Source organism: Camelus bactrianus, chromosome 8 (assembly GCF_048773025.1).
Source record: "Camelus bactrianus isolate YW-2024 breed Bactrian camel chromosome 8, ASM4877302v1, whole genome shotgun sequence".
Classification (NCBI taxonomy): Eukaryota; Metazoa; Chordata; class Mammalia; order Artiodactyla; family Camelidae; genus Camelus; species Camelus bactrianus.
The window spans coordinates 36,473,811-36,495,163 of record NC_133546.1 but is presented as its reverse complement, the minus strand read 5'-3'; the positions used below and the strand labels follow the sequence as shown (position 1 = coordinate 36,495,163).

The window sequence follows — 21,353 nt, the reverse complement described above, 5'->3', positions numbered from 1 at the left end:
TGAACATAACAGTATGGAGACAATGGATATGTAAGCACGAGGAAGTCCTTAGACAGTTTTTTTCTATTACAGCACATATACCAAATATTTACATGCATGAATGAAACAGTCCTATGAATTCACCAGATTACAGGATGTTAGGTCGGTAAAAAGCACCTGAAGTGCACATGGTTATCACTTCCCTTCTAAAAAGCAAACAAATCAAAAGGCAGACAAGTCATTAAAAACATATTCTGGAACATTTATATGTCAAGGAAGAAAGTAACAAAATATTAAAATGCTAAAGAAGGACTACACTTCATAGAAATGTCCATGAGAGCAAGTGGGGATATTATATGGACCACGTTAGAAGTACTCTAATTTAAAAAAATTTAAACCATTTACATAATTCAATACCTCAACTCTAATTATTGCAATAATATTTGATCAAACCCACAATGGAGTATAATGACAGAGTTAAGTGCCATTACTTAGAGTACAGAAAGCAGACTAAATGTCATGTAATTTTAAAATCTCTTTGTATTATTTCGTTTTATCATTATTGTTTATTATAGTATATAAATAGCAGCATTTTTATAGCTTATGAAATTACCACTTTGACTTTATTACATCTCATTTCCCTGAAGCCATTCAGACTGCTGAGCCACATACCTTATAGTGAAAAGAATGGCATCAGGTGACAACTCCTTTGAATGACATATTCAGTTAGGCCCTGAGGTACTTGTATCTTCACCCAGTCTGTATTGTATTTTTTAAGTTTTCATTTAGCTCTTTTAATCTGTTTCCTCAGGACCAATGTGTAATTTCAGGCCACATTAAATTAGAATGTGAACTTCCCACCTCATATTGGTCTATGAACAACGTGGGTCCTGCCGGCCCTGACTGCATGAGCTCTTGGTGCACTTGGATAGTATCGCTTCGCATAGTAACTGCCTCTTAACTGAAAAACCTTCCAGTAAAGGTCAAGGAGAACAGTTTCCCCAGATCTCTTTTACTCCTATCATCAACACCATTACAGTGTGCTGAATCAGTTTCAATTTTGCCCTCTTTTAAAAGTCACTGACACAGCAAAGATACTGATGTTTCGATAACCATCGCACACCAGAGCTACCAAACAGGGGAAAAGACACTCTTCACATCTTTTTTATAGAATTATGAAACCTTAAAAAGAATCTTAAATCATTGTCCAGGAGAATTCCATCAATCACTTGTGTAACCAATGCCATGTGCAAACACAAAATCCTGCTTTTCAAGCTCATCGGTACTCATACATTCAATATTCACTCAACAAATATTTACTTGTGCCTGCTGTGGGTCAGACACTCTGCTGGACACTTTCTCTCAGCCGCCTTTTAGCTGAAGAGAATTTCTCAAGTCAAAGGCTATCCAGCCAGTGAAGGAAAAAGAAAATCCTCATTTGAATATAGGAAATGCAGAAATGCATCTGAAAACTTACCTTCAATCAAATATTTTTTCATGGTATTTTGCATACATAATCTCCTTCAGGCAAACACTTAAAAATCACATCCAAAGCTGAAAGACCAGGCAAGTTGACATTTGCCAGCCTCAGTGTGAAAGATGTGAATACATCATGCTACTTCTTTAGCATTTTAACATTTTGCTGTTTTCTTCTTTGGCATATATATGTTCCAGAATACATTTTTAATGACTTGTCTGCCTTTTGATTTGCTTGCTTTTTAGAAGGGAAGTGATAGCCATGTGCGCTTCAGGTGTTTGCTTCAGGGACGCGGTGGTTGGCTGACAGCTGTTTTCAGAGGTTGCTTCCACTCAAACCCTGTGTACTGCAGGCAGGGAGCTGGACCACACGTAATTCTTACTACAGCAATTTTCAGCAAATTGTTCTGTTAAATAGAAATATATTACTTGAAGGCTGGAAAAGTGATGATAAACCTGACCCTTCAGCTCTGCTTTTAAAGGTCATTTTGGTTAAATGTAAGCAAATTGTGGTACAAAGTACCTTTTACTTGCTGTTTCTCACTTATATCTCCCCTCATAGCTCATTATGCTAATGTAATGACTTATTTGACAGAGTAGTTTCATCTATAATCTTGGAAAGATATAATGGATTTAATTTTCAAGGTTATATTTTCAGAAAACTATTAATGTCCCTTTCAAAGTCATTGAGACTGAATTATGTTTCAGCAAAATATTAAGTACATTAAAGGTCCCTTTTAGATTTGAGTAAAGCCAATTGGCAATCCAGCTGCAATTATTTAACAGCTTTGAGCCTTGAATTGTTAAACTTATTATGAATTATCCATGCTAACCATTATCCTGAAAAATTAAACCTCTTTGCCACATTCAAACTTCATCAGACTGTCCCCAAAATAACTATGGATTTTTTAAAACTGTCAGCGTTTTTCATTTTTAAATGTTTATTAGATAATGATCCTTAAGTATTCAGGAAATCTTCCTACCTGAATTGAATAAGACTGCCTCCTGTTAAAAAGTGACTTCTTTTCCAGTAGAACACAAGCATTTGTATATGCCATCCCCTCCGTCGGTACGCGTGTAACCAGAACCACTTGAATTGTGTACATAATATTGAAAAACCACCAGCACTAGATTATCATGATAATGATTGGTCCTTGTAATTAGGCACTAAAATCTCTTCGGTCTGGGGTTGGTTCTAATTAACAATCTGGCTAAAAGCTCAAGATAAAAAGATCCATAATGGTCCTAAGAGCTCAGTATCAGTAATGCTTAGCCAGGGAGGAAACTATTAGAATCAGTGGGTCAGCATCATCTCCTTGCGCAGAAATTTAGATTTCTTTTACCATAGTCACCCTGCTGCTTATCCTAGTAAGTGAAATACCTGGGATATGTCAAAATATGTAACTGATGTGGGTGGGAGTAAATAATGTCAGATGTGTGTGTTTGTCATAACTCTTTAAGCTCTTGTGCCATTCTTAATACCTTACAAATTGTAGACCTCTTTCATTTAGAACCTTATTGTCCAAAAGGTAGCACTAAACAAAAACACATCAGAAAGTGTATTCTAATGCCAGGAAGATGGCATTAACCTGGAGAGGAGGATTAAAAATCTTTATTAGAGGTGAGTGGTGGCTAAGTAAGTGTTGGTGAGTCTCTGTATTACCCATTATGTGCCTTTCTGACTCGAAGACATTACTTTATCACTTCAAAAGTTGAGTGGGTATGGGAACTCTGTTCCACTAGTCAAGGCCCCAGCTTGCTGAACTTGTTGCTTCACTATTCCTAGTACGTTGCCCTCACACACATTTTCAAGATGACTCACTACCATACATGCGCTCCAGGAAGTGGGAAAGGGGGATGAGGTGGCGTGAGGGGTAGTTCTTCCCCATAATGGGAAGGGACCAGAATCTGTACTCGTTACTTCCACTCACATCTTATTAGCCACACCTTAGACACAGCCACTCTTAGTCATAATGAAACCTAAGAAATCTAGTCTTTATTGTGTATCTCTGTGCACCTGGCTGAAACATTATGCTCTTGTAACTGAGATAATTAAAAAAAAAAAGCATAAAACAACACAAATGGAAATAACTTATAATTAGAGCATCTGATACAGGCAGTTAAAACAGAAGAACAGGGATAGAAATAAGATGGCCAGGCCAGCCCATGAGAGGGAAGAAGGGGAGCATTCAGAAAGTTATTCAGACATCCTGGGAGCAGAATAATGCAATTACTAGTCATAGTACCAAAACCAGCTCTGGTTATCCAAATGGAAAAGGATTTATTGGAAGGTGTTTGGTAGTTCACAGAACCAACAAAAGGCTGGAGAGAGTGGCCAGGAGTTCAGAGAGGCCAGGTAGCTTCGTATACATCAGACCGTCAGCCAAGACCAGTGTGGGTATAAAGCCACCACCACTGCACTTTCACCACCAGACACAGGCTGCCAAGCCTCTGGACTCACCTCTGTTGTCCCGCTAAGTCAAAAACCTCTATATTCCTCTGAGGAGGAGCATACAGTTGCCTGAGCACCTAAATAAACCAAATATTTGATTGTACTTGACATACCAGGTCACTGAGAGTTATCAACCTCCTTTCAGCTGCTTCATTGTTATTGAAGGTAATTCATCACATTCACCTCTCTCTCTCTCTCTGTCTCTCTCTTTCTCTCTGTTTTTTCAGTATCAGGAATGCTATTTCCTGTGTAATATTTTCCTTTCCTAGTGCAATGCTCACTTGCCCTGACCCAGTTCAGGGATCTCCCACCCACCAATTCTCATTGTGTGACCCGTGGAAAGCCTAAGAAATTGGGAATTTCTTCCTCGCTCAATTCCACACCTACAACAAGGAGAATTTAGTTCTACTCTGCCTTCTCTCTGGAATTTCCAGTGTCTGCTGATGAACCAGGATCATATTGGTACATATTCTTATAGACGTTGGAAGCCAGTCCTAACTTTCCTTAAGTTCAAAGCCTCAGGTTATAAATAATGATTCCACTAACACTCTTTAAGTCAGGTCACCTCTCAACAAGGTATGGTAGTTTACTTGCTCAGGATAAGGTAACACAGAAGCAGTGGAGCCACGAAAGCTGTGCTGCACACGTGCTTCATCTCACACACACACACACACACACACACACACACACACACACACACACACACACACACCCACCACCACCACCACTCACTTATTCTAAAGAGCCAGTAAATTAGAATTTTCTTTCTATCCATTTCAAAGATTTCATAATGATTTAATGAAGGAGAAATTATAACACCTGCTGTTACTCGTTGGAAAAAATATTCCTCATACTTCAGTAGTAAGTACCATTGGATAATACCATTTAAAATATACATATGATACAATAAAAGCATGATTATCCTTCCCTGAATATTTATGATATGAAAGCAAGTGTGATTTAATAGAAAAATCCACAAATTTCTCTTCTGTAACTCCCAAGATCACTTTCCTTAACACCAATGTGTCAGGTGAGGATTTTTAAATTTGTTAACAAATTTATCAAAGAATTTATATTTTTTCCAAATACAATTTGAGCAAGCAAGCAAAAATATAAACACAAAAATTATAAGAAATAAAAATCATCTAAATATTAATTTAAACCTTTTGAGGCACATCATGAAACAGACACAGAAATAATGGCTTAGGCAAATGCTTACTTCTAGAATTAGTCTGTCAAATCCCCTACGGGGAATGATCACTTAAGCCAGAATGAAGGTAAAATCAGTGAAGCAGAAAAATGGAGTTGAGCCATTCGACCAGCTGACAGCCTTATGATTAAATTTGACATACAGTAATCTAGAAATCAAAAAACTGCAAACTAGTTAGCACCAAAACAAATCTTATAACTTTAGAAAGATCAACCTTGAAGACAAGAAAAGTCAAATGTTGATAAATTGAACATATACACTGAAAAGAATAAAAGGTGTTTCAACTTCGAAGGAAAAAATGGTTTCTTCTGATAAGAGTCAAGATGCTGGACAAAACTATAGTGTAACCTGCATATCTGTTAACATGCCTGTGTATATTTGCTGTAGATTCTGGCTCAATTAGGAAAGTGGAGAAGAAAATCAAAATAAAATAATGAGCTCTATGAAACAAAAATAAACGTAAGACATGAAGGAATAAGAGCTTATTTTGAATTTAGAATGAAAAAAAAAAGTTAAAGTTGTAAGTAGTTAATAAACCACAACTGAAATATATAAAACCTATCTCCCAGTGACGTTAAATTCATTCTCTTCAAGAACAAAGGATCAATGAAGAAAGAAATTAAACCATTTGAAGTTGGAGTGGGAAATTAAGTTACTGAGGGGAGCAAATGAGAGTAGGTGAGGGATTACTACTTTCATTACCTTTGAGAAAAGGGATTTTAGAGCTATCTCACTGATGCAGTTATGTACTCCTGGTGCCCAAGACAACTCAAAAGAATATCTAATGAGGTAGAAGTCTGTTTGCCAAAATATCCTATGTCATATATGAACAAATCATCACAACACCTGAGACATTTTTCTAAAACATCATGCTGTTTAACAATTACGTGGGAAAAACTATGAAAAATGAGAAGGAATTGTTTGTGAGCAAGAAGTTAAAATTGTAAATATGTTTACTTACTTTCAACAAGCATATGTTATAGAATTTAAAATTATTAAAAATCCAATAACCATCTTATCTCAAGATTTTGTTGTAATAATTGAAATAAAGTATATAAAGCAGTAAAGCACTGATCCTGGCACACAAAAAATGCTCCATAAATGTAATAATAATAACAATCATAACAACAGACAACAGTACCAATAATATTAACTACACTAACAGAAACTTGAAAGATGACAGCCAAAATGATGTAATGATTGAGAGACCTAGGAAATGGGTGTATGTTCTTGCCTCACTCGTTATCACATATTCTGAAGTTTGGGAATAATCCACCAAAACAGACTTTTTATTTCTTACGTGACTGTGGTATAGTAGCTATTCTTGCTCTACTCTGCCTCCCAGCACTGAGTTAAGTCCCAGTTGCAGAAATAGGTACCCACTCTTCATCAGTGAAAGTTGACTATGTGTTTCTTGTGTTGGATTATTGGAGTTGTAAGTAACCAAGACTCACATAATCAACCTCAAATAGTGAAAAATTTTTAAAGGATGCATAAAGAAGACAGTATCTCATGCATATCCAAGGACTGAGACATAGTTTGGAAGTTAGCAGATAACTAGTACAATTCAATGTAAATATACCTATCAGCAATACTAGGGCTCTATCGGCATGAGCTGATGGAGCTGGGTATAAGATTTGCTGCACAAAATATAGCCCTCCATAACTGGGGTAAGTGCATTAGGTAAGTGCACATTCATGGTATTATGGCCTCACTGCCAACCTCTGCCATGAAGAATGCTTTGTAGGGTAGAGCCATTTGGTTACCACCAGCAGACTGCATTGGGCCCTGCCAATCACATTTACAAAGTTTCTTTTTTTCCAAATCAAGATTCTTATATTACCAAGAATCCCTTTTCCCACCACAAGTCTGATAGATGAAGAAAAAGTGCAAAGTTGGCTAGCCAAATGAGATTCTAGTATTTTAAAACAATTATGCAAATAATGTACTTATAACATCAGATAGTTTACTTTCCAAATATTACAGTGGATAATGTAAACAAGACTGAGGCCAAATTGAAGCTTCACACGCTCACTGGAATTTATTCTTTGAGTTTATAAACCCAAGAAACCATATAACAAGCATCATAGAATTGCATCTTGATTAGTAATGTCTAGTGCTAATGAATTTCATATAGTCCCTTAGGGACACCATGTTGTCTCATGCCTGTGTGAGTTTCAATATTCTTTTTCTTCTGCCCGCAATGCATTCTCCCACCAATTCACTAGCCAAATCACTCTCTCTCATCCCTCAGTTCTTAGTTAAAGCTTCACCTACAATTGTAAGACTTCTCTACTCCTCTAACAAATACAGGTGTTCTACTGACCAGGCCGACATCATGAAAATTCACTTAAATAATTAAACTGATTATTTGTCCTCTAGTCATATCCCATGTTATTGAAATCAGGAAGCTAGCAGTTTAATCTTTCTATACCCCTGCAACCACCACAATGGTGAGCTCGGATTAGATGTTTAGAAAAGAAGTGTTTGATTTTTAGGATGTTCTGTGGGAATATTTTTACTTCCTGATGCAGAGGGGAAACTACAATGTGCATGAGAAGAGATCATTTGCCTGGATATGGTTCCATCTAATAATCACCAAAAAGAACAAAAAGATTTACAAGTTGTATACTTACCATTTTGTATCACTTTAGAAATAGCTTGATTATTGATCCTTTAGTATTTTTAAAAGTCATGCAAATTAAGAGATTTGTATATTTTGGTGCAGGGCATCACTGAATTGGTGCAAAAAGTAAACTGAATATACATTTTAAAGGTCCATCAGCCAATAGGAATCAAGCACCTACATTGTATATGGTACTAGGAGATTAAAAAATTGCATGATATATGCACAACTTCTAAATTCTAGGCATATTTAAGGCATAAACATTTGAAATACTAGATCATATACGAGATTAATAATAGTATGAATATAGTTTAAAATGCACTGAGAAGAATTGGTAAACAAAGAAGATTGCAGAGCTTTAAAAATAAGAGTCTAAAGCTCTTCCTGAGGAAACAAAAGGAGGCATAATTAGGTGCTTTTATTATTTTGGTACATACTTGTACCTTAAGTAAAACAGAAAATACTACTTTTTTCCCCAATAAGTCAGAATTACTTAGTTCATTGGAAAGTATACATCACCTTGTTAAAAGAGAAATATTTCCTTCCCTAAATGGATTTAAATTTATACAACTATCCCCAAAATAATACTTGTTTGGGGGCTGCACATGCTTAATTGAACAGAACAACAACCAGCTAAAGAATCAATTTGCCTGAAGTATATACTGATGGTACTAACAATAATGAAGTCAAACAAGATGTCACAGCTGCCTTTGACCAAACAGCCAGCCTCTGAAACCTGGGTGCCATACTCCCTTCCCTGGTACTCACCACTGGCTCTCCAGGTAATTTTTAAAAGTAACTCCTTCAGACTAGATGAATCACAAAATACCAGGGAAGGTCAAATGGATCCAGTAAATGAGTCCCTCTTTCTGGGCAAGGTTGTGTTTGGTTGATAGTGGTATTGTTTTTCCATTTGGTTAGGAAGAGTAAATATTTTTCACGAAAGGAACTGATGAAGAAAGGAGATTTCCACAAGAAAGAAAACAGGAAACTAAGAGCTGACATATCATATCAAGAGCAGAGGCACCTGGGAAAGAAACCTCTTGAGATGAAGGATTAATCTTCAGTTGCCATCTCTGTAAACTGGAATTGCAGTCTGAATGAATCTGAGGCACAGAGAGGTAAAATTACTTACCCAAGGCTGAGTGTGGTTTTGAACCCAAGCATTTTAGACCTTACTTTCCTAATTACTTTGTACCCAGTCTTTCCTCTTCAAATTATAAACCTCCATTGCACATAGTAATTTCTCTCTGAAATTGCCTTACTAGTTATCATGGGCGAACTTCATTTGTTGGTGGAGTTGCCTGAAGAAATAGTGTAGCAGGGAAAGGGGACCTTAACCAAATTTTCTTCTGACAAATTCCAGGGCAGAGGTGGCAACAATTGAAAGAGTGTCCATACTCTGTTGCCAGTGGTGAGCACTGGAGTAGGAGGGCAGCCCATGGAGACAGAGAGGTAATGAGGAGATGACTTCACTGCTAAGGAAACACACCAAGGTACATAAACTTGAGATGGATCAAATGTTTAACCCCACAAAGCGAGAAGAACTGTTCTTTGAAAGAGAAGAAAATGCAAATCTCTAAATTAAAAAAAAATGTACACCAGCATTATTCAAATGCAAAACCAACAATTTTCAGATCAAACTTCTAATTCTAGAAGAGAGTTTTTAAAAAAAAAATTTTTAAGAAACAAACGGTTTGAAGAGACAGCCATAGCGAGGTGGTTGATTCTGAACTATGTGCATTGATATATCTATCTGTACCAGATCTGAGTAGTATCCTACAAGGTGTTACATAATTGTTTAGTGACACAGAAAATTTGAAAACATCTAGCTAGAACTGAAACATGAGACTCTGGCTTATGTGAAAATAATGAAAATGCATGCACAGCCACATAGGTTTAAAACCTGGGTAAAAGAGACACCCACTGTCAGTAGATGGGTAAATAAATTGTGGAATATTCACATGATGGACAGTGGTTGCTTCTTGAGTAGCTTCTTGAGAATAAACAAGCTACAACTAGACACAGGAAAGTGGATGACACTAATAAACATAATATTGAGGGAAAAATCCCAGACACTAAGAAGTACATACTGTACTGTATGGTTGCATTTTTATAACTACAAACCAGATCAAACTAACCTATGGTGTTTAGTCAGGACACTTCTTCACCCTTGAGAGTGGAGTCAATTGTGTCTTAAAGAGGACAATAAGAGGGTGGGGGGGTGCTGTTCTATCTTTGATCTAGGTTGTGGTTACATGAATGCTCAATTTGTAAAAATCCATTGAGCTATACACTGAAAATTGTGTGTTGTGTATTATGCTTCAATAAAATAAGTTTAAAAGTTCTGTATAAAATTTTAACAAAGATGAGTCCAGCCTAAATGGATACCTATTATTTCAAGCAGCTCCACCATAAGTGGTTTCCTCCTTAGGAAAATATAATAAAGGGGTAAAAACAGAGGAAAAGCAATAGATACTGCAACAATTAGAAATCTAATTAGCTTTGTGTTTTAATACAATTAGATACAATTATCTGTGCCCTCAGATACAAAAACATTATACTTTTACCAGATAACTGACATTTTAAAATGCTAAATTTACATGGGATAAAAAGACATCTAATTCAAAATTCCTATTTTTTACTCATCTACTAATATAGACTCTTCGTGAGGGAATTCAAATTTCTTTGAAAAATTCCATTCTGTATTCTTTTCTAACATCAAAAGAAAGTTGACAATATTACTCACACATTTACTAGGCAGAAATTTGGAAGCAAATACTCAAAATTAATCTCAAGTGAAGGAAGTTTTGAAACAACACATTTTATGTGTCTTTTATCTTTATCTGAAAACGTTTCTTCTTGTAAGAATGTCTCCACATTCTGTAACATGCTTTGCCCAGAGAATGAGCTTACTATTTACTTGGAGATTGCTAATCAGGTATGCATGCTGTTGTGGCTCCTATATCCAATGTGACTGACCCACTCAAGCAACTGTAAGGACATCAATGCACTTGAGCAAGCTCTCCTCCTCTTTAAATGCCTTGTGGTTGATAACTTTTTAATGAGTCGCTCTGTATTGCATAAAACAGTTCCCTCCTAAAATTACCTCAAGAAAAGCATGGCAAGCAGTTTAAGAAAACCTGTGGACCAGAATTGCTATAGGAAAATCAGATGGAATGCGGCAGCTCTGAGCACCGTTCTATCTTCCTCCCTGGCTCAATTATCATAGTATTCTTGCTTTTGGGCACAAACTCTACATTCTCTTCTAACTACTGATAATTTTCCATCTCTTTCTGGTCTTTATCTCCTATTTTCTTCTCTTACTTATGGTCTCTGTTCCCCACAAAATGTGATTTCTAATTAAGATTCTTGATCATATGTAAGAGCCAACTAAAGACAGCTTAATTTTAAGGGGAGAAAGGATATTAAAGTTATGCACAGTGAGACACCAAGGGCAGGGTCTTTCTTTTTAGGAAGGGAAACAGGAATATTATGCTTTCAACATTCATCTCTGCTTCATATTACATTTCTTTTATTCATTTTCCCTCTATAGACCAATGTTCTCTGTTTCCTAGTTTGCATGATGTAATATGTCCACCCAGAATTTCTAAGCCCACATTCAGCGTCCAATAGTAAGAACTTGCCTTTCTCTTAGTTCTAATTCTATCTTGGGAGAACGTGTCCAACTGCAAATATGGCCACAGAGCAGGGCTTCTGAGTGAGGCATGGCTGCTAGAAAGTCACCACTGAGGAGGGGTAGGCAATTACAGGGGAGAGGGATTGAGCAGAAAAGCCAGTGGTTGCAGCCATTGACATGTAACGATTCCAAGGGTAGCAACTCTTTCCCAAGGCATCCTCAGCTTCGAATCTCTTAGCCTACAAAAAGTCAGTGGTACTTTATAGCTCAAATTTCAGACGGAGTGGTTACCATTTCTAAACATCTGTTTCTTATGGCTGGCCAGGCAGTGCATCACTATCCTGTCTATGATTTGACAGCCCTCGTGTCAGAGTCTCGAGGCACAACACATTATTGCCTAAGCATCAGAGGATCGATTGGAGTCAGATCTTCCCAGAAGGCATGGAGGAAATTCTAAGGCTTGGCCTGTCCGGCACTGTAACATAGCTCTCTGAGTTATGTCAAAGAGAAATGTCACAAATATATTCTCTATATAGTGATGCTAGCTTCGGTCATTCCAAGGACCATTTTTCCTTTGGAGCTGTTCATTGAAGGGAGAAATAAAATTCCATGGACAATTATGTTTGGGATAAACAACAAGTCTAACCCCTTTTTTGAGATTTCTAAAATAGATTATTAAATCCACAGGAAAGAACATTTATACCTTTATTTAACTCATTTTCCCACTCTCACTGGATGATGTAGCACAGTTAGAGCTCTTATCCTGCAAATTACAAGAACTGATTCTTCAAGTCATATTATGTGGAGGAAAAAAAATACAAATCAACTTCACATGTAAACCAAGAACCAGGATGTTAACACTCTTAAAAATTCAGGGGATGTCTTCCCTTGCTCTTCAAGGCTCTTCTCCCTGAATAACTATTTCAGTCTATTCTCTCAACAAGCCTGACTGTACTTAATCAGTATACAAGGCAAAAGGTTACTCCATTAACTATTTTTTTAACCTCCTTTCCAAATACCATTTCAGACATAGACTAGAATATTTTATCTGATTACACATTTCAAGGAAAGGGACTTGGCAATAGTGATGGAGACAGCAATGTAATTGGGTGTGTGCCAAATTATTTACATCACTGTCAGGGGTCAGCACCTGTAAATTAAAGAAAAAATAAAGGAATTTAAATCCTTGCCAAAAAAGGGAATGGTAGTTCCCTGTCCAGGAAATTGTAATAAAGTTTGTTCTACATAATGGAAAATTTACTGTAGTACCAGTGTCAGTTAATATTAACAAGTCAAAACAATCTATGTATTTGAATTCATTGCATTCACATAGTAAACCTATAATGTAGTATAAACGTTATTCTTATTTTCTAGACTAGGAAACTGAGGCACAGAAAGCTTTAGGTAAACAGCATAAAAACATACAATCTGTAATTTGTAGAGCCAGGATTTGAACAACATACCTGATGCTATGGTGCTGTGAATGCAAATAGATTTTTGTATTTTCATATGTAAAGATGAGAAGAAGTAAAATTGCTATTATTCAGCTCTGAAATTAACAATAAATCTATTCAAATTTTCGGCTTGTTATGTGTCAGCATTTAATTTTATACAAGGAATTTGTGTATAGCATTATCTGAAAGAATCTTAACTATTATTCTTTTTCCTTCTGACTATAGACTAACTCCAGTTAAATCTACCTTACCTAATCTTCTTCAGTTTAATTTAGACTTCTTCACAAAAAGTCTCACCCTAAGATTTGAGCATCTCTGTTATTTGAAAGATTTGTGTAGGGTACACTTCTGTTTATTATCACGTGTATATACCAAGACTTTAGTGTTCATCACTTATATCTAAGTGTGTGTTGATGACAGTGTTGTATATTAAATAGGAGGTTTCCTTTGTTGTTGAATGAGGCTATGTGCTTGGTGAGCTTTGATTAGTCAAAAGCCTAATAAAAAAACTTATCTCACTTTATTTGCCAAATATATCAAATCACATTTATAAAATCAGATTAAGCATGTCTCAGGTGTTAGTTCCATTTGACCTTGCAAATCTTTTTCTAAAGAAACCAAGTACTATTTAAGTTTAGCATATTTTATTAAGAAATTTCCTTGCAAATCAAAACTATAATGAGGTATCACTTCACACCAGTCAGAATGGCCATCATTAAAAAGTCCACAAATAATAAATGTTGTAGAGGGTATGGAGAAAAGGGAACCCTCCTACACTGTTGGTGGCGATGTAGTTTGGTGCAGCCATTATGGAAAACAGTACAGAGAGTCCTCATAAAACTAAAAATAGACTTACCATATGATCCAGCAATCCTACTCCTGGGAGGGAACTCTAATTCAAAAAGATGCATGCACCCCAGTGTTCATAGCAGCAATATTTACAATAGCCAAGACATGGAAACAACCTAAATGTCCACTGACAGATGACCGGATAAAGAATTTGTAGTATATTTATACAATGGAATACTACTCAGCCATAAAAAGAATAAAGTAATGCCATTTGCAGCAACATGGATGGAGATCATAATTCTAAGTGAAATAAGCTAGAAAGAGAAAGAAAAATACCATATAATATCGCTCATATGTGGAATCTAAAAAAAAGCAGAAATGAACTTCTTTACAAAATAGAAACAGACTCACAGACATAGAAAACAAACTTATGGTTACCAAGGAGGAAAGGAGATGGAAAGAGATAAATTGGGAGTTCGAGATTTGCAGATGCGCACTACTATATATAAAATAGACAAACAAATTTCTATTGTATAGCACAGGGAACTATACTGAATATCTTGTAGTAACCTATAATGAAAAAGAATATGAAAATGAATATATGTATGTATATGATGACGGAAACATTATGCTGTACACTGGAAATTGACACAACATTATAAACTGACTATACTTCAATTAAAGAAAAAAGAAAGAAAAGTAATTTCCTGAGGGGTTAGGAATGAGACCCCACCAAGTATAGAAAAGAGATGACTATATACAGCACATTCAGCCTGATTCCTAGAGATCTGAGCTAAACCCTAGAGGGGGTTTATGCATTTTATACCCTTTAATGACTAAATATACTTAATAATAAATCTATGTTCATGTATAACTGAAAAATTGTGCTCTACACTGGAACTTGACACAACATTGTAAAATGACTATAACTCAATAAAAAAATGTTTTAAAAAATCTATTTTAACAAAGTCCACAGAACTGCTCTATCCTATTTTAAATTTGTGGAACAGGTTAAAGATACTTTTAATTGCATGCTTTATGTCACATTAAAGATTTTAAAGCATTTCTCACAATTCAAAGGTTTATAATGAAGTAGTAGCTTGAGAAAGTGCTGAAAAAATTCTGTTTGTTTTTGTTGTTTTGTAACAACAAAAACAGAATGCCCCTGTCTTAATTCCTAATCTTGGAAGAGCTAATTATTCCCAGATATTTATATTTTAATATAAATTCTGGATGGATGCTGTAGCAGAGAAAAGAGTTACCTATCAAAAATCCAGGTTCCCTGTTACTTAAGCGCAGACCTCTTTCTGGAGGTGAATCCCCAGAAAGGGACTACATTTCCCAGACCCCACTGCAGTTAGGGGTAGCCATGTGACTGAAACTGGGGCAATGAAATGTGAGCAGAATTTCTGCACACAGGCTTGACCCATAAAAATCTCCTCTAAGTTTTGATCTTTTAATCTCTTACCTCTTTCACCAGCCACAAGTCAATTCCCAAAGAAACTTTAGAAATATTGTGTTGAAAATGGCAATATCTACCACTCTGGGTCACTAAAAATCTGCATGAAGCAAAGCTCTTTCCCACTCCAGTTCTGAGCAACACTGCATTGGAATGTAATGTGAACAAAAACTAAAATTGTATTGTGTTAGAACTCTGAAATTTGGGAGTTTGTTTTGGCAGCTAACATTATGCTAACAAATCCAGAAGCAATAGTTGGAAAATTGTTCAAGAATATGTTTTCTTTAATGTGCAATGTTGTTAAAGCTCTCTTCCTCTTTAAATATTTTCACTACTGTTTTTTCTAGTAATTATTTATTTATAAAATACAATTTAAGAGCACATTAATGCATAATTTCATGTAGTATACATTTATTGAGAAAACTATACACAGGGTCCCATGCTCAACATTGGAAGATATAAACAAAATAACCTATGGTCCTTGTCTGCTAAGAATTTATTCTGCTTACGGAGAAAATAAAACTATACAATTAATCATAATTTAATATGGTATATGATAATAGGCACTAAAGTTATATCTCTTGGCAATAAAACCAATAGATACATTTTGGAAGACACGGAGCAGCTCACATATAAATAAGTAGTGGGGAAAATCTGATGCAAGAAGTGAAATAACTGAGTCAAATGGGAAACTGAAAGAGAGAAAATGGAAAGATTTATTTTTAGGGAATTAAATCAGGTAGTGATGTTTAACATCCATTGGGGAAAGTGGAGGAAGTACTGAGAGGTGACAGCAAGTGGAGAGGGGAAGAATAAGAGGATTGATTTTATTAATTCATTGGGAAAAATGGGAGTTATTTATATTACAAGGAGATTAAGTTAACTACTCTATCAGCACAGATCAACCAAAGACAGAGAGAGAAATACTGTCAGGACAAGAAATTAAATTTATATTAAGAGAAAGGAGAGTTACTGTAGGCTTTTGAGTAGGCTATTATCAAAATGATTTTAGAAAAGTGAATCTATTGACTGTGTGCAAAGTGGAGGTAATTGAGAATTGAGATGAAGGCTCAGAAGTTATGACAAATGTCTGGATAAAATGTAATCAGAACCAGAATGAGAGTTGTTGCAGGGGAAATGGAGAATAAGAAGCAGATTTTTAAAATACAAGATATTTTGAAAAAAGAACAGAACTTCAGGAATGGACTTGATACAAAATTGGTAATCAACCACATTTATTTTTCAATTACTCTAAATTAAACAAAGAAATCTTCCAAACCATCAGTATAATTACAAATCTATAATCAGATTTTAATATCATTTACTATCTTGCTTGCAAATGTTTCTATGATTCCAGGATAATAATTAATGGTTAGTAATTTCATGGGCCAAAATATTAAGTATATTCATGTAGAAATGTTTCTATAATAATTTGGTTTTCAGAGTGTTTTATTTGGTGATAATGTTATTATTCATTTATTTACAAAGTATAAATGCTATCAGTTAAACACAATTACTTAAGCACTGACTGCCCCCAAAATTCCACTCTGTTAGAACAGATGCTCTAATTTTGATACAAATGTCTGTGCAATGAGAGAAACACATTGTTGGCTAAGCAAGTTAAACAGATGAAGGAATATTTCTTATGCTCTCCTTCGTGTTAACCATAGATATACAGTCTAGCCCTCTCCCTTAATATTTTAGGGAAAATAATTCTAAAAATATTGTGTATTAATATCAACAGAAATACACAACATGCTTAGATATTTTTCTCTAAAATTTTAAGAGAGAAGTTTGTAATGTATGACCTGGTTTCTACTAAGGAAATCATAAGAAATGTTCCTGCATTTATTTAATTCGCTTAGCCAACAATGTATTTCACTTATTAGATGGATATTTGTATCAAAATTAGAGCATCTGTCCCCATAGAATCCAAACTGAATGCTAAAAATTTCATGAAGATATATAAAAACCCAAATGTGGAGGCATTAAAAAAAAGTGTTAAATAAAAATTAAAGGCCCTGTGGCAAAGTCTATGTACAATTTCCATTCATTACACTGTTGATTATCATGCAATGAAAATCATATTTGGAATACCTACTACACACTTGAAGTCCTACAAGTAGAACAAGGCAGGTAATACTAAAATAAGGAAAGGACTGACTTTAACTCACCCAGTGTTTTGATCCATGTCTAGAATACAAGCATTCCTTTCCTTCTGTCTCAGAAAGGGAATGCTGGTGTTCTCTTGTTTCAGCATGCAAGATGAGAGACCTGTTTGGTCATTCCTCTCCCTAAACATCTATCCGTTCAGTTCAACTTTTGTATGCATTTTTAAAAAATCCATTATATAGAGACTATGTCTTATTCATTTTTGGGTTTTTTAAATTTTTAAAGTTTCTTTGTAGCCCCAAATATAATCCACTTCCTTAAATATTCCTTGAGGACTGCCAAGGGAAGCAATAATTTGTTACATATGAAAAATGACTGGAAGACATTTTCATAGTTGTAAACTTCAGAAACAAACCTCCCTTCAACAGTAGCACTAGCAACATCTCTGTATTCTTGCACTACAAAAATTGGCACATGGTCTAAATCTTTAAAATAACCCATGGCTATCCACAAACATGACTATGCTTTCTTTTCTGTGTTTGAACAGATTTCTAATCTTTTCTTTCTAGTTCAAATTATTATGCAGTAAAAGAAAGGATGACACAAATAATACCAAAATGACATGAGCTGAACCAATAGGAAACAGAAATTCTTAAAATTAAAAACAAGAGTCTTTTTCTAATGGGGAGCCTTTGTGTGTGTTGTGCTCAGAGCCACTGTGTTACACATCACCAGGGGACATGATTCATATTGCTTTCAGCTTGTACTCTTTCGTGATTTTGTTTTCCTTACATACTGCAAAATTTTCCCACATTTCTAAATTCACTCTATGTGTTTATGCAACAATTTGCATACAGTCGATTTTACGGAAACCAAATGCTATATATTAGGATTATCTATATGTAATAATCAATAAAATGTTGTAGATACTCAGTGTAGTTAGAGATTGTAATGTGTTGTTAGGTTTCTTTAATTGTTTTAGAATATATCCACACACATACCTGCTATTTTTTACACTGATGGAGGACATGGCCATTTTATAAGACTAATTACTCTGCCTATGTTTCACCTACCTCTTCTCAGCTGTTGAAGGCTTCCATTTTAGGGATTATCCACTTTCCTGTTTGTCTCTGAGGCAGATATCATAGGTTGATAAATCCCATCACCTATCTAGTTCTCTCCTCTTTTATCTGTCTCTTTTCTAAAGGCTACACAAACTTAAAAATGCTTGATTTCTCAGCCTCCCTTTCAATATTGATTGATCATGTGACACAGTTCTGGCCAATGAAATACAAAATGATTTCCATAATGCAACCTTTCTTCCTCCTCCTTTTTTCCTGCCTGCAAGGTTGATGTGAGCCTAGGACAGAGTAGGCATACGACTATGAGGCCACATGCAAGAGCAAAAAGGAAGCATGTCAAGGGTCATGGAGCAGAAGACTAGGGACAACTGGGTCCCTAATGACAGCTGAGCTTCTGCAAACCTTACTGCCAGGCATATCACGTGTGGAGAAGAAACCCTTATTTCTTTAAACTGTGAGTTGTATTTTCTGTTATTTGCAGACAAAAATATTTCTATGTGCCATTTCTTCTCCTTTACATCTAATCCCCAAATTCTGTCACTTTTGCTACCTCATGAATTCAGTATTGCTCTTTATCCGCATGATAATGCTTCAGTTCAAACTACCACTATTATTTGTTTCAGTTTCTTACAGAGCTTCCTGGTATCCCCACAGGTAATCTCACACACCGCCCGATACACACTCACATCACCAATGTTTCTTGATTATTTCCAGTAGGAAGCTCAAGCCTCTCATGATGACACATAAGACTACTGAAACTACCTTTGCCTATGTCTCCAGCTCTATACTCATCAAAATGCTCCTCCACCCTATACTTTAGTGTGCTTCCCTGACCTCACGTGATTTTATGCATTATACTTGTTGCTTGATCAGCCTAGAATGCCCTGGTTATCACTTTCTTATACTCTGTCCTTATTTATTGCTCAGACTAGATCCTATATTTTTCAAGTCAGAGAAGTCTTTCTTAATACTGCACTTAGATTAGGTACTGTTACCACATGATCTATCAGCACCCCAGGCTTAATATTACTATTGCTATTATTGCTGTATTATGAATCTCTGTTTGCTATCTTTGCCAACTAGTTCTTTGGATAAATTATTCATTTTTATTTGCATATACACAATGCAATGGCTAGCATACAGCAGATTCTCCATTATGGTTGAAAAATACACTAAGTGGAAAAATGAATGGTAACTTAGATTGATTTATTAGTCATATATTTTATCAACATTTTACATGTAAATTCTTCTATCAACTTCCTAAAGTAAATCTGCATATATTTTATTTTTGTTAATACTACATCTTTGTGCAAAAGTACAGATAGCCCATGTATCGTTTTTCTCTGTGTGGCAGACCAGGCTAAGGTACAAAGAGGAGCCTTGGCTTCCATATTACAACAGAGTTAAAGATTATAAACCTGACTTCAAATTTTATTTTTGTATATTTTTGCTATATAAATAGTTTTTAAATCCTACAGAAGAATACTCAATAGTTTTTCATAATTAATGTGTCAGAAACATTCATTATTTGTTGCAAATGTTACTTGTCAAAAGTTGCATATTTAATAGAGTGCTACTCTTTTAATAGCACCAATACATAGTTTCCTTCATTGGAGAAAGATTCCTAAGTTTAATTTTCTTTTCCTCATTGACAGAGGTGAGACATGTGAAGATCTGTCATCCAATTATATCTCTTGCTTGGGATGACCCCCCAAAAAAAAAAAAAATGTAGAGCTTGCAAATATTCTCTTTGCTGTTGGAAAAATTAATAACAAAGGAAACATTCTCAGGATAGCAACAATAGCAGAACCCTCTTAAGAGGTCTCTTTTGCCTGGAATATTGTAATGACATCTTCCTGGAATTCCCTACTCCCCAACAATCCAACCTAAAGAGCAGCCTGGGTGACCCTGCTCAAATATGTATTCGATCATGTCACTATTTATAGTTGACCCTGTAAGTTAAACAACATAGATTTAAACTGTGCAAGTCCACTTATTCATGGATTTTTTTCAATAACTATACAAAAATATATGTGTAAAACATCTTGTGCGAGACTTTTATTGAGGTGGATAGCCTATCCTTACATAGGCACAAGGCGAGTGAGTGACATTTAATATAAGATTAATAACGTGTTAGTTTTCTTAGTTTTCTAGCCTTGCTTTCAAAGAGTTACACTACTGTACTGTATGCCTCTCTCTCATCAATGTAGAAAGTATGTATCAGCCTATCATTGTAGGTTAAGTTTTTTTTAATGCAACAATGTTTCCAATTCTGTATTATAAATACGACTGTAATACTGTATACCATAAAAATTTTATAATGATTCATTCATTAGTGTATAGGCTAGGCTACCATGAAACAATCCTATTGATTATGCTAGGCTACTATAAAGCGATCATTGCTACTTCTTTGTTATCAATGCATGAACTGTAATATCTGTGAATAAATATTAATTTATTTTTCATATTATCTTTCCATTTTTGATATCTAGTGTCAGTAATATGTATAACATGTGCAGTGTTTTCTATCACATAAGACAATATTGATATATGTACTAACAGATGATTCATCTTATAAACAGATGACATAAACTTATGGTATGGATAAACACAGTACAGTACTGTAAATGTATTTCTCTGCCTTATTATTTTCTTACTAACACCTTGGGAATGGGAAAAAAATATTTGCAAACCATGTATCTGGTAAGGGATTAATATCTAAAATATATGAGGAACTCATACAACTCAATAGCAAAAAACAAACAACTCTTATTAAAAAATGGGCAGAGAATCTGAAGAGACATTTCTCCAAGAAGACATCCAGATGGTCAACAGGCACATGAAAAGATGCTCAACATCACTAATCATTAGGGAAATGCAAACTAAAACCACAATTAGATATCACCTAAGAATTACCTTTACCAAAAAAAAAAGATAACAAGTGTTGGTGAGGATGTGGAGAAAAGGGAACTTTTGTCCAGTGTTGATGGGAAGGTAAATTGGTACAGCCATCGTGGAAAACAACATGGAAGTTCCTTAAAAACTATAAAGAGAACTATAAATATGATCCAGCA

The 21,353-nt window shown here is 35.2% G+C and overlaps 1 long non-coding RNA gene across 2 annotated transcripts in view; it reads left to right on the top strand.

Annotated features, from left to right (window-relative positions):
• LOC141578361 (uncharacterized) overlaps positions 1-19,988 on the top strand; it is an 809,650-nt gene extending 789,662 nt beyond the window's left edge. For both annotated transcript variants that reach the window (XR_012508646.1, XR_012508643.1), the window contains one exon: positions 18,546-19,988. This is a non-coding gene — a long non-coding RNA (uncharacterized LOC141578361). The remainder of the gene's footprint in view (positions 1-18,545) is intronic.
• Positions 19,989-21,353: the final 1,365 nt, after the last annotated feature.